The sequence below is a fragment of the Nanorana parkeri genome, unplaced genomic scaffold (genome assembly GCF_000935625.1).
Source record: "Nanorana parkeri isolate BGI_ZX_2015 unplaced genomic scaffold, ASM93562v1 scaffold1943, whole genome shotgun sequence".
Classification (NCBI taxonomy): domain Eukaryota; kingdom Metazoa; phylum Chordata; class Amphibia; order Anura; family Dicroglossidae; genus Nanorana; species Nanorana parkeri.
In genome coordinates, this window is record NW_017308211.1 from 144,437 (window position 1) to 160,091 (window position 15,655).

A 15,655-nucleotide genomic window follows, 5' to 3' on the forward strand; every position below is an offset into this window, starting at 1 on the left:
GTGTTCTACAAAACAATTCATCATACATGTGGATAATATTCTCAACACCACCTGTGTTTCAAAATATAAATAAACTCATACATCCAAAACAGAGTTCTTCTTTAAAAATGTTTTATATTTAAGAGCTCAAGTTTTTTTATAGGATAGTCAGAGAGAATTGAAATTGTACATTTTAACTATCTGTTTGTTACCTCTGAAATATTCCAGCTCATATTTAGCTGCAAATAGGAATTATGAAAATAGAAATAAAGTCTGAGTAAAATAATGAGAGCAATAAGAAAACTTTGAATAAAACTTTGAAAATAGACAGGAACATTATGAAGACAAATGCATCAGAAATACAACAGATTATAATGTTTAACAAGCGGGTTCTTACGTTCTATTTTTTAACTTTGTAAATTGCAACAGATTGTTATTATATCACCACAATAGAATGATACAGAGCTCAGTGCCAGATTTAACATAGCATTTTCCTTAAAGAGGCAACTGAATGATAAAGCCAAGAAATTTGATTGGCTCATAGTCTTCATTTGCTCCAAATAATACAACCCTAAATAGCTCTCACAAAGAAGCAATGTTTTGAAGGACTTCTATTCCCCTAGTCAGTTTACTGTGTAAATCATGAGCCAGAATAAAATGGAACAGTGTTGGAAAGTCAAATAGGTAATTTACACTCAGTAATAGCCAAGACCTAACGTTCTGAAACAAAGACCAACAATTATGTTGAGTGCTATCCATCCTGATGAAGATTGCCATGCATTAGCAGGTCCCGCTTGGAATCTAAATTGAAACGTCGTTATTAAATGATTGTAATAATTCATCCATGTGGTCAGATTGCACAGATTTCCTGTGTACAGAGTGCTGTCCACATAAAGAGACCTCTTCATTAAACAACCTGGAAATTGGAAGCTGAAAGAGATAATCTGCTGCAATCCTTGTGAGTTTAGTGTATGAGTATATTGCATTCAAACCTAGCCAACAATACAAAGATATACCCATCTGAGTCAAGTCTGGATGCATTTCAGACCATGTGTAAAAGATCTGCCAATAACTTCTAAAGCCACATTGAAACAATCCAGTTGTCTAGACCCTGTGCCTGACTTCTGATCTATGTGAAAAACAAATGAAAAGACGTTACATGTGTAGCGTTCACCCCCGAAGGAGCCGCTGAATGATCGGGTCTTCCATAGCCTGTCTAGGGATTATTAAAACACATGGCTACCCCAAAAGCACTTACCACTTCCAGTGGTTACCGACAGATTCAAGTCCAGAAAATAGCTCCAAGATGATTCTCTTTTATTTCTGAAACTCCAGGGAGAGAGGGAGAGAGTCAGGCACATCCAGGATGAAGGTAGACTCTTAGAAAGAAAGGTCTAATAGCAAAAGTAAGGAATAGTGGCGATTGTGTTTAGCTGTTATTAAGTCATTAGTGAGTTTTAGGAGGGCGGTTTCAGTGGAGTGTAGGGGGCGAAAGCCGGACTGTAAGGGATCGAGAAGGTTGTTATCAGCGAGGTGGCGGCTCAGGCGGCTGTAGATAAGGCATTCTATGAGTTTAGAGGTGAATGGGAGTAAGGAGATTGGTCTGAGATTGTTAAGGTCGGTAGGGTCCATTGATGTTTTTTTTGGGTATTGGGGTGACCAGGGCATGCTTTAGAGGGGAGGGAAAGATTCCAGTAGAGAGGGAGAGATTGAAAATGTGAGTAAGAGAGTGTAGGATAGAGTAAGAGGGTGATCGAAGTAGCGGTAAGGGAACAGGGTCCAGGGGGCAAGAGGTGAGGTGGGTGTCAGAGAGAAGCTTTGTAACCTCCTCTGTGGTGACCGGGTCAAAAGAGGAGAGTAACAAGTGTGATGGTGGGTCTGGAACATGAATAGGGGAAGGTGACTGCACAGTGGTGATCTGATCCCGAATTGTATCTATTTTGCTTTTGAAATGAGTGGCAATGTCCTGGGCAGTCAGTGAGTTAGTAGGTGGTGGCGGACATAGTAGAGAGTTAAAAGTGGAAAAGAGTTGATGAGGTTTGGATCAGAGTGTGTTAATGAGAGTAAGAAAATAAGTCTGTTTGGCAGCATGGTGGAAGGAATTATATTTTATGAGGGCAGCTTTATACAAGGTGAAATCTTGCAGAGGCCTAGTTTTTCGCCACAGTTATTCAAGAGCGCGACTATGTCTTTTTAGATGTCTTTTGTTTGCCACGGTTGTAGTGGACGTGGTCTAAGTCTGCGTGTAGTGAGGGGAGCCAAGGTGTCTAGGGAGGATGAAAGTGAGCTGTTGAAGACAGAAATAGCCAGGTCAATCAGAGGAAGTATGAGACAATAAAGTGAATGAGGAGTAGTAGGTATGAAACGGGTGCAACAATGAAAGGAAAGAGGTAGGGAAGAGAGCGGGATAGTATTGAGATCTGGGAGAATGGTCAATGAATAACAGCTGCTGGGCAGCTGAATTGTCCTTAAGTCAAGTGCTGATGTAACTCTATAAAGGTAAACTGAACCATGGGGTGGGAACGATGTTCTGCAGTGAGCTGTAGATGGGATTTTGGTTGCTTAAAAACTCTATCTGTTAGCCAAGTTGCCAAACTTTAGAAAAAAAAAGAGAGAAAGGCAGGGGGTTACTTGAAGTACAGATAAGGGGGTAGAGGGTTATAAACTGGAACAAAATGTATGGTTTGACATACATGAAGCAAGCATCTAAATTAGCTATCACTTAAAACATCACAGATAAGCAGGCTTTAAAAACAACTTGAGAATGCATAGAAATAGTACAATGACATCACAGATAGTTGGGTTGCAGAAGTAGAGATTTTAAGTATTCTGGAAGATGACCTAGATGAGCATTAGAAAATATTCCGATCACCTTGGTTGTAAGGTGAGTTCTGCAGATATATATTTTAGCACTCCTAACAGTAGGGTGCTACACATGCATGCATTAATTTTGTCATAACTGGATTTTATAATCCCTCTTAGATAACCTATGAGTGGTAAATGTTTTAAGTGGGAAATATATTTATTGGAAAATTAACATAAAATATATATTTTAAACATTTTTACATCCGTCCATTTTTTTCTAATCAGGGTTTAACAAATTTTAAGGCAACTGAAATACCTATTAATACCTGTAAGTTGCACCTGTGTTTTTAAAGCTAAGCTCTAGGATATTTTAAAAAATTACCCTTCCAGCGTCCTGCTCCCCCCTCCACCAGTTAAGTCTTGTTAAATGTAGGGGTAGAGGAATCAGCTGTAATACTTTATGCTAATTCTTCTTGCCAGTCAGTTTTCCCCTCTTCTTTCTGATGCTCAAAAATGGGAGCAGTTCCTCACTGTCCTCACGTACAAAGCAGAACCACTGGTCCTGCATTAAATGTGATGATATCAAAAAGCCTTCGAGTGGTGGAGCGAAGGGTTATGGCAAAAGGAAACCAGTCACACTGCATGCTGGAAGCCTGAAGAAGGGATGATTAAGGTAAGTGTTATAGCTTATTCCTCTATCCCTAGACTTAACCCTACTGCAAGAATAATTTGTTTTCTGATGCCTAGAGAAAGGCTTTGAAGTATATCTAAACCCAAGAAAAAAACGTTATATATTGCAGCTTACCAGTCATCCTGCCAGTAACACACTTCCTGTCCTAGGGTGACAATGCTTATTTACTATACTGTATATATGGAGAAGCAGCATTGTCCCTTAGGACAGGAAGTTTGTTAGGACTACCGAACACTTCCCCCTCTCCTTATCTAAATAAATGTAGGTGGGGGGTGTTCTATTGTCCACAGAGAGAATTCAAACATGGCTAATAACAATGCCGGAGATGTCAGTGCTGTGCTGTCAGTTCACTACAAGAAGTTGTAAGCTCACTGAATTTCTGACAGGAAAACAGGTATTTATTTATATTTATTGATGAGATAGTTAATTTTATATTTAACAGACTAAAAGTAAGCAAATAGGAGAAGTTAATTGTTAGGGTTTACATATACTTTAATTGTGTCATTCACTTTATACAGCAGTGTGACAGTGAGACTGGTTGCTTAGCAACTGCCAGAAAGTTCATGAGCACAGAGTATCTGCCTTTTGCTGCACAGGAGTGCAGCTCTCCTCTTTTCATGAAGGAGGAGAAAGCTGCAAAATAAAGACACACATGGCCATTGAGAAGTGAGCTGCAATCTGACTGTATAGAGACAAAACATGGTGTATATATATGTTATTGCTCCTGTTCATATTAATCCTTCATCAAAATGGCTGCCTAGTTAGTTGCTCAACTTAGCACCCCTTCCCCCTCCTATGAGAAGTACGCACTAATCTGCTCAGGATATTATTTCAATCAGCAGGAATGTTACCTCTATATTACTGAAAGCATTGTTGTGTATTGTTGCCTCTAATGATTGCATGCTATGTTCAAAGAGAACATGCATAAGTATATAAAAGATACAGTACCCTTATAATCTCCATACATAAGAACTCTACCCTGTTGCTAATATGGCTGAATGCATTTGCCTGGGCTTGATTCAGGGCTGGGTCATTTGAAACCTGCATGAAATCCACAGATCGCAAACTTGGAATCAAACCCTACTAAAGTGTATGGAGGCGAGTCCTGATGCTACATTCTGTACATTTTTAAATCTAATAGGCAAGGTGCAAAGGAAAATCCAGACACACACCATAGGCCGCTCAATCTCTTTAATTGAAAATCACACAGTATCACCAAGTCCTGACTCAGGTCAGCCTCCACTGATGCATTTCACGCTTAATCATAGAGATGGGGGTTGGTCTGGGTAGGCTACACACATACCATTATGTTCAGGTGCATTTAATCATGCCATTACACATTAAAGGGAACATCAGCTACAAATCCACATAGTAAGTTCTCCCACTCAGGATTAAATGGCTGAGTGGGAGAACTTAGCCAGGATAAAAGATAGATATTTTCAGGTATTTTGCAAGTTTAAGCCAGAAACAGGAGAATTATATTTTCAGAGACATCCAGCTGCTGTGCTGAGGATGGGGCTACTTCTGAACCAGGGAAAAGAGGAAGAGGCACTACACTCCGTCAGATTAAAGGAACGTGAAAATGTCATATACATGGTACAGGTGTATGATGTGTGTCTTTAAAATGATGTTATATTTCTAAAAGAAGTGTTCTTCTTATTCCAGGGATCCTCTTTAAACTGGTTTATAGGTAATTTGTACACAGTTCTACTCTTTAATTGCTAAAGTTAGAGGGTTATTCACAAAAGGGTGAAGAGTTTGGAGAAGGCAGGAAAAGTGAACAATCTAGGCCAAAATAGCTGATTTGGAGAAAATGTCCAATTCAGCTCACTTTCCAGTTCAGCTATGTTGTCCTAGATTGTTTACGTCTCCTGCCTTCTCCAAACTCTTCACTCTTTTGTGAATAACCCTGTAACTGTAGCAATTAATATAGCTCCATACTGTGCGCTGTATCCATGTATAACTACTCCTAAAGCATCTGTGGTGATGCAGGCCACACTCCACAACTAAAAAGTGATCCCCAATCAGGTTTTAGTTATGTTCATGTTTGTTAAATTATGTCCATATTAGTTTGTGTCACATGCAGGTTTAAACTGGCCCGCCAGAGCATTGGAAGATTCTTTGGTGGTCCAAATATTGAATTAAAAGTACCTAGTAAGGACTGTCATTTTTACCTCTTAGTTGTCATGCCTGCCTCTCTCCACCACGCATCCCACCCCCAGGGCCCCCAGTCACGTCATTAGCGTCAATGAGCACTGTGTAAACAACTTCAGCAAGTCTTACCTGTGATTGAGGGCTGCAGCCTAGTTGTTGTGACACACCCTCTTTCACTATGCCTGTGCTTGCGTCTTGCTTTGCTAGGCAGAGACATAACGAATTACTTAAAGAGTAAAGACCAATATCCCAATGTCAGACTACCTAACTTCCTTGTCTTATCAGCACCGACTGCCATCCAAAGAAAAGTCAGCCCAAGCAGGCATGACCTTGGAGCTGCTAAAGACCTTCTAATGAGCTGGCTGGCTGTGTGGGCCGGGCATCCAGGAAGGAAAATACACATGGCGTGACAGCAGCCAGCCATCTTTTCTAGTAAGTCAACAAGAAAAGTAATCTCAATAATGGACTGAGCTAACATTAAGAAACTATATTCTGGGATGCAGTCAAAATGGTGTAATTTATTTGGGGGTCACTCACTTCTGGAGTTGTAATGTTCGAATTTGTGGGATTTGGGCAGCTATCTTCTTAAAGCCATAAAGCCTAGATATGTTGAATAAAATGTATTCTCTATTTCTATATAAGGTCAATAGTCAGCAAGCTGAACACAACACAAAAAAAAAGTCCTTTGCCATCTAACAGTGTCAATGCCTAATCTAACATAATTTTCCACTACTACACATGCACACATACATTTTGCATAGGTTTTTTGAATGAATACGGTAGTATGTTATATGTTACCAATAGGTCATGCTCACATGGCTTCTAAAAGAAAGCCATACACAAGTAAAAAAAGTGAAGCAGTGCACCAAAAAACAATATTTAAAACTGGTTCACAAAAGAGATTACAGGCCACCAATAAAGGACTGGTTGAAGTAGGATCAGCTCCTGGTCAGCAAAAATTATGCCTGCACAAACCTTCTATTTCGAACCCTGCACAATTTGCAATGTCAAGTTTCTATGCCATTGACCATGTAACCGAAACAGACATATTTAGAGAAAGTTATAGGTGGTGATGCAGACAGACAGGAGAGTATGACCAATTGTGTATGTAACAAACCTAGTACTTTATGTTCAAATATGACTCCAACAACTGTAGAAAGTGTTATCTTACTGTATGTGCAGGCATGCCTTCTTCAAGCACTGCTTCTGCAAAAGTCAGTGATGTCCTGCTTTTTTATGCCTTTCATACATGTAGAGTTTGTAATTTCATCTCAGGATGTATTTTCCACATATGCATGATCTGTAATCTCATGGGTATACAGTATATGCCTTTGTCTTCTGAAAGTTCAGAATCTGTTGCTGCACTTTTAGATAGGTGTTCTGCATTCGCTGAATCATTTTCCATATGATTTGATACACCCTCGGCATCTCAGTTCTTTAAGGCATTTGTGGCACCAGATCCTTTGTCTAGTACAACTTCTGAATTATACTGTATCAAAACATACCCTATCCACCTGTCATGAGATGCTACTAATATGTTATCTTTCCAAGGGCATAAAGTCTACGTTTGCCCTGTGCCTGTTGCTTGCACAATTAAATAAATGGATTTATTTTTCTGTAGAAACACAAGAATTGCTTTGCTCAACTTGTATGGCTTGCGGTACTAACAAAGTCCATTCATCACGGGTTGGAAACTTGAAAAGTACATGTATCTGCACGCGTCAAGGAACATAAGGATTATGCACAACATCAGGAAGCAGCAAATGTATATCTGTCTCCAGAAAACAGGGTAGATATTGAAACTCTAATTAATGTTAACCTGTAAAATAAGCAAAAGGAGAAAGTATTTTGAACTGTGAGATTGATAAGAGACTATATTGACATCACTCTGTACACTGCGAAACTAGGCCTTGCTTACAGAGAGAGGGATGAAACTGCTCATACATTATGTAATTATGATCAAAGTCATGATAATTTTCTTGAGCATGTCTTGCTTAAAAAACAAATATGATATCAATCTCCACTAGCTTATGGAAGAGGTTGGGGCCCTAAGTAGTAAAAGAAAAGCTCAGGAGAGGTGATCTGGTAACATTGTTGAGTAAAATTTCAGTCAATCACTTGATCTCTATTATGGACAATATGGTGAAATGAAAAACTCAGGATGATAAGTTGTTAAAATCAGTGTGGAAATGGACAGTACATGCATTGAAAGAACAATGCAGCACAGTTCTGCAATATGTCAAGGAGAAAACAGTACAGGAGAGGATTTTCTCTTGACCTAAATTTAGTAGCACAGCTGAAGAAAGCCTGTTTTTTATTCTGAAAGAGCAGTTGGAAAAGTTCTTCTTGTGTGTTGTTAACATTATTAGCTGCTCACTTGGTGGTGCTGCAAATGTCATGTTGTTCAGGTTTCTGGTAAAAGCATTGCAAAGTTATTTACAAATAAAATACATTTTGGGTGTTTTTGTCAAATTTTTTAGCCACTTGAAGAACGGGGTGTTAAACCCCCTTCCTCTCCAGGCCATTTTTCAGTATCGCCGTGCCAAAATGAATTTTATATGATTTCTTTGGGACAGATAGAGATTTATTTTAGTGGTATTTAATCACCACTGAATTGTTTTATTTTTTTTATACTATATAAAGAAAAAATACCGAACATTTTGAGAAAAAAATAGTTTTCCCTACGTTATGTTATGAAACATTTATTGTTACTCAATTTTTTGGTAAAATATAAAAGACGGGGGTCACGTCGGGTAAATTGACACTAAACATGTCAAGCCTTAAAATTGCTTGTGCCTGTAAAATCGCAATAAACTACCATCCCCAAAATTGCCCAAAGCTGACGCTTTAAAAGTTTTTACTGCTTATCAATTTAGTGTTAACAGTGATTAAGGGCCCTAAAATTATTACTCACACTCTGATGTTCTTTGTGACACGTGTTTGAGTTTGTATGTATGTGTGTGTGTACATGGGGCAAGGACAAAAACATTTTTTTTGGTTGACTTTTATTTTTAAACTTCTTTTTTTTTTCACACTAAAGTTTATTGCTATCACATAGGGGGCCAAGAATCCCCCTATTTGATAGCACAGACAGAGTGACAGGTCCTCTGTATGGAGACATCAGGGGTCTATTCTATCTAGGGACCCCAAATAAGCTGATGAATCAGAACTCTGCCGGTAGCAGCGGCAGGGCTATGTCACACACTTCCTGCACTGTACAAGCAATCAGGCGCTCTATAGCCTCCCCAATGCTTGTATGTAACAGCTGTCAGCAGCTGTAAACAATGTTCATGTTCATGTTTCCTGCTCTTCTGTGAAGAGTCCACTGCCCGGCCATTTAATTACAACGTTCGGACAGCAAGTGGTTAATTCAACGTTTAAAAAAATTAGCAAACAGTATGAATAAAAGTGAAAGTAAGTTCAATTTTAATAGTTATGGAAATAGAAAGAATTTTAAAAAATAACCAGGAAGATAACAGCTAAGAGGAGAAGGGTGAGAATGAGTTAATATGGGCTGATTAAGGTAAACTAAGAGTTAATAAGGGAGCTATCATGAGCTCCCGAATGCCATTCGGGTCTGTGAGCAGAGGTGTCATAATACTTTTCATATGACATTCGGGAGCTCACGAATAGCATTCGGGAGCTCCTGAATGCAATGTTGTACACTATTTGACAGCTGACAATGTCCAATGGGTAGAGCGAGCCCCGTGACGTCACGGCTCGCTCCGCCCATCTGTTTACTTTCGAGCAGGAATGTCATTTTGCAGCGAGTTTTCGTCATGTTCGGACGGTTGTCTTGCAGCAGGACTTTTTTTTATTTCGGTGGGCGTCGTGCATCGTAATTGACGCTGGATTACATCAATGGAGCTATTTTTTTAATTAAAAGAATAGTCAAAAATTGTCTCTTTGTTTTTTTTCTCAATGAAAGGATTTTCCCTAAAAGTGCGGTTTGTTTATTTACATTGAATTTTAACCCTTTAGTGAATGAGTAGGGGTACAAGTACCTCACCATCCCAATGCCGAGAGCATGTGGCCTGGTAAGGCGCAGGGAGGGGGGCGCCCGATCACCCCCCCCCTTTCCTGCCCTGCTGGGCATGTGCTTGGATCTTGGGTTTGGTAGGAATGTTAGGGGGATCTCACATTTTCCCAAATTTTTGGGGGACCTAAAGGGCCTGGTATGGATTTTGGGGAGAGCCCCATGCACTTTTTTATTTATTTTTTTACTGGGGGGGAGGGGTCTCTCCTAACATTCCTACCAGACCTAAAGGGTCTGGTATCAATAGAGGGGGAGAACACCCAGACTGTAAAAAAAAAGTGTTTTTTTTCTCTAATGTCACTTTGCTGCAACGAATTTCAGAATCGGAAATTCGGATTCGTTTGCATTCGTCATTTCTGTAATTCGGAAATTCAGATACATCCGAATCTCCGAATTTCTGAAAATGTGTCCTAATTTCGATTCAGAAAGAAATAAATCGCACATGTCTAATTAGGCCCACTGGGGCTGACATCATTACATCATCACACAGCATCTCACTGCAGGCTGCTGGGTCTTCCTCCACTTTTCCATTTCGTATTCTAAAGTAAGTTATACACTGAATGAATTTCAAACTAACAAAATCAATTTTGGAACATTCAATAGGCTTTCTAATAGTTGATGGGGTTAAATTGATGACCAATTTTAACCGCAGTGATGAAAAAATTTGCAGGAACATGTTGGAAATGTTTCCTTGATTGAACAAACTTATAACAGTGAATGTGGTTTTCATTTGGGAAACTCCATTTATTCCAAAATGGAATGTTAACTAAAAACAACAGTCAAATGAAATTTCGAACACCATTCGTCAAGTTTCTGATGGCATTATCAAACGCTCAAACAAGATTTTTTTTCTATGAACGTTTTTTCAAAAATCTACCAGTGTATACACTACTTTAGACCTGCATATATTTTGGCATAAAGGGAGGAGCTGGGGTGCTGATAATGAGCACAATGTCCACTGACCCAGACTTGCATCCAAAAAATGTGCCTGTTGGATACCACTGATGCTGAAGTAAGTATTCTAGTTTTTAAATGCTATAAGGAAATAAATACATGGATAATGAAATGCTCGGGTGGAGTGGGGGGAAGGGTTAATGCTTCTGAGTATTGGGGGAGAAGTAATATATATCAAGTTACTATGATATGTTACCGTTTTGCAATCTTCTAATATTTATTGGCAACATTCTGCTGGATGAAATATTTGCATTAGATGACATGACAACAGCCACATAATATTATACCTGAGCTAAGTGACATAAGAAATTGTTGCTTAGTGACACAACAATATTTTCTTGCTTGGTGATGTAATATATGATGTTCCTGCACATAATGAAATATGCAGTCACTGGATAACATAATACGTTGTCACTGAGTAAGATAATATGCAACTGTTGTATTTAACAATATGCTGTTTCTTGATAATGTGCTATCACTGAGTGATATAATATGGTGTTTCTAGGTATTATAACATGCTATTCTTGAGTGAAATCACATACTGCTGGGTAACATGATTTGTTTTTCATTTTAGCATTTACAATTACTTCTTCTGTGTTAGGAGGGTCCATCTGTAAAAGTTACATACCCCCATTTGGTGAGTATCTGGTGCAGGCTCTGAAGCACCTTCCACATCTATGACTTTTCACATGCTAGTGGAATCTGAACATTTAATAGCAGAGTGCTTATGAACTCTATGGTTTCTTCACTAACAAGCTATAACCCTCAGTTAAGTTACAGCTGCAACACAATCATCATAAAAATCTAGAAACATTACAATGAAGCTATACATCTTGCCTTACAGCTAACCTACATGGGCAAGTTTAATATGACATTAATTGGCCATTATCTAGTGTTACCACCTTGATTTCAACATATTACAGATGAGGTGACCTCCAAGAAGAGCTTCCAAGCAACATGAGATTAAAAGTTATTATCCTTTACTAAGAGCATCTGGTTCTCTATAGATATGTGTTTATTTAGATCCTTTTTCTAAGAACATGTGGAATTATTTTTGTCTACCAAATCTGAGGAGGCTTTAGTCTCTGAACAGAACCCTTCTAAAGGTGAGAATGCCTCTTCAATGATGTTACAGGATGTTGACCAAAAAATACAGAACAATGTAATACATAAGGCCAGTAGTGAATCAAAGTGGTGTTCTCATTATGATGGTTACCAATTTTGAGGTGTGTTCAGTGGGAGTAAGCAGACCTTTAACTATAGTAATGACAGTGTGAGCCTATGAATAAAAGTAATCAGGGCAAAAACAATAACTATACAATGATTCACTCATCTTTAGTTATTGAAATATATAGATAAAGATGAAGCTTTTGTAATCAAAGAGCCACTTTACCCACTGATTTAAAGGGTTCCTAAAACTGTTACTTTTAAGGCATGCCAACTGTCAAGGTTGCCAGTGTGCTCATATCAGTTCCCAACTGAACTTTCAAGCCCTCAAAGGGCTGGTGCCATAGCTCATCACATATGCAGCAGCATTGCATCTGCAATCCAAATGGAGGCTAAGATGGCCCCTTCCTTGGCTGTAAGGGATAGGATAGTGTAGTTCTGCTTTAAAAAATGAAAATTTTTGCTGTTCACTTATAACATGCCTAATCAGTTGTAATTGACACCATGAAATCCCTATACCTTTGTAAGGTTAGCAAAACCAGCCTCACAGAAAACAGTCTTCTCTGGTTGGTGTTCTACATAGTGTATATATGAGTTTATATTCTATTGCTATAGATTTTGTTGTTACCACTGTGAGTTGGCACATTCGCCAAGTGCTCAGTGAAAGACTAATCTGTTATAGGCTGCAGAGCGTAGCTGTTGCTTAGAAAGACAAGGTAAATAATATAGGTACAAATAACAAGGGAGCCATCTTGGGCAGTTGTTTTGCGGTTGCGGTTGATTTACTAAAGGCTTATAGGCTGTTCACTTTGTAAGGCCATTTTCCCTTAGGTAAATGAATGAGGTTAAGCTCCTCTGACCTCCATCATCCAATAATATACAAGCAAAAATATGCTTTTTTTGCACATGATTGGGTATTATTTGCAAAGTGCATTTTCACCACTTTCACTGAGTTTGGGAGAAATTCCCTTGAAAGGTGAATAACCTATTTGCCTTTATTAAATCAACCATATAGTGTCAATAGTGCCAAAAGTGTATACTTTGGTTAAGACCCCCTTAAAGCTTTTTAATGTCTTAGCAGTCATACCTGGGTGGACAGACTGGCTAGTAAGCAGCAGCTAAGGACTGACAAGTGCCTTCCCTGCTGGGTTTAGACCAATATCTTTGCAATCGGCCAAGCTCACACTCCCTGCCAATTGCAGGGGTATTGGTTTGAGTCAGCAGGAAGGTGTGTCTGTCTTAAAAAGAAGCGCTGCTTAGCTGGAGGTGAGAAAAACAGCTGTATTCTAAGATGTCCCAATACACAATTATAATTATTCTTGAAAGTGAACAAGAGACTCCATGCCAAAACTCCACCCTCTCTAACACGTTTCACCTACAATGGGCTTAATTAAAGTGATTGCTATAATTTAGGACTTGTTCACACCACAGAGCACATAAAAACACACATTAAAAAAAACTCATATGCTTTGACATGCACTTTAAATACTTTTTTTTTCAGTCGCAACTACTTTAAGGTTCAAAACTCTCAAATATTTTTTTTCAATATGATTACCGCATTGCATTAACCATGGGTTGGCATGCATTTTTGTGCATTGCGTTAAAATGCAGACATGCTGCATTTTGATACAATACACACCAGCAAACTTGTATGGTGTAAACAGGGCACATAGGAAACAATTGTTTTCTCAGTGTCCTTGCATTGAGTCAGCTTTGATCAACACAGAACACAGCAGAACACATCTGGTGTGAAGGAGCCCTAAGTCTGCTGAGTGAAACGCGTTAGCTAAAATCTCAGCAGGCCGAGTGTTTTACCCTTTCAGAAAAAAATCTGCTTCTGCTTTGGAACATCTTGGAGTGAACAATGTTTTCATGGGTGGCTTATTGCATACAAAGAGCAGAGCAAGCTCTTTTTGCAGTAGTATACTTGGCGAGGAGGAGAAGCTTACTGAGTTTTAGTAGCAGTGCCAGCTTCTTTCTCCTTCATGCTTAGATGCAGGTTACTGGCCAGGGGCTGACACTATTAGTGGCTGTAATTTTGTTGCACCCTGAAATCATGGGTGACATTTTCTATAAGGCTTTAATTGGGCTTTAACATTGTGTCGGGTGTGTGAAATGTATATAATGTACTGCATGCACTAGAGCTTCATCCACAATTTTGCTGCCTGGTTGTCATAATAAGCCAATGGTGTCAACACTTCCTGAGCTACTGAGCCAGAACAAGTTCCCACATCAGGAATTCAGACTTTACTTGTTGTATTGTAGTTCTGAGTCAGTGAGGTTGATTTACTAAAGTATGCCGTTCCCTTTCCAAGGGAATTTTTACTTTGAAGGGGAATTCCCCCTTAGCTTAGTGAATGGGGGGAAGCTCCGCTGATTCGTCTTGCATGTGATTAGGTATTCTTTGCCAATTAGATTTTCACCACATTCACTAAGCTAAGAGGGAAAAAAACCAATGTAAAGTGAAAATTCCTTTTCAAAGTGAACAACATATTTTCCTTCAGTAAATCAACCCCAGTGATTCAGACAGCATATAGAGTCAGTCAGGCATCCACAATTTTGGGAAAGAATCAGCAATAGTAGCCTATAACTTGTTGTCAGTACAGGGTTCGTCTAAATAATGTAGATTGATATTTATATTCAAACATTAATGGTGTTCAAGGTTGTATATGACAGTGAATTACAAAGATTGACTATATGCATATGGTGATAATAATTACAGCCTTTGTTGACATAAGGAAATATCAAATACAATCCATACAATAATGTTTTGCAAATATTTAATTGTAACATAATGCAAATATATATAAATGTGCCAAAAAGTGTCTTATATAGCATTTTGATCTAAAATATTTATGTTTTGTCTTTGCATAACATATTAACGTTCTGAATATGTCATTTGAAAATCAACATTAATATATTATATATTGTTTATCTGGTCTCATAAGGCCACATACAAAAACATTTATGTTTTAGCTTGTTTGTTCCAAGAAATATGTTTGCACGGTTCATTTATCTCCACACAGATCAGTACAGTTACAAGAACTCTATGGTACAAACAATAAATATTATTTATATTTTGTACAATATAAGAAAAGTACACATTTTTACAAGACGCAAGCCACCTTAGTGCAGTCATACGTCCATCATAAGTCCAGTGCACGGTTTTTACCTAAGCAGTTTGTAGCAATAGTCATTTTAAATACTTTTTATAATACTTTTTAATCCTTTATGGTACTAAATATTGTAAGTCAAAATTATTACAGAAAAACAATTACTGATAGTGAGACATTCTATGTAGCAAGTCTTTGAAGTATTATTCTCAACACCATGGGTGGGATGTAATGTTTTTAATTACAAATAAAGCACATAAATGTAATTTGTTACTAATGCAGTTGTGCATAAAGTTGATATAAAAAAGCTAACTGCTCATGCCATGTTGTTTTTAAATATAAAACTGTCAAAAATACCTCCTTGTAAAGAGTATGTTTTTAACTAAATGAATGATAAATGTAATTACCCGCTAGGGACCCATTTGTTATTATTGTAAGCAGTCTTGGAAATGCCTTGGGGCACATCTGCCTCATGCAACCTCCTCACAGGATCATTGACATTAAAGTTACTTCTGATAAAACCTGATAACTACTATGTGAGCAATAACATGAGTACAGCTAAAACCATGCTCCCTAATAGCTGGCCAGGTTCTCAGAGAGGAGGCAGAGGTAGATCTAAGAATGGCTATAATCACTGTAGTAGGAGTATAGTCATCTTCCAATGCCATGCAGCTACAACATAACAGAGAGAAGCTCATGTAAGAGATGTGATAGTGTAAAACTTGATTCCAGCAGGTCTTGTCAACTCTGTCTTTA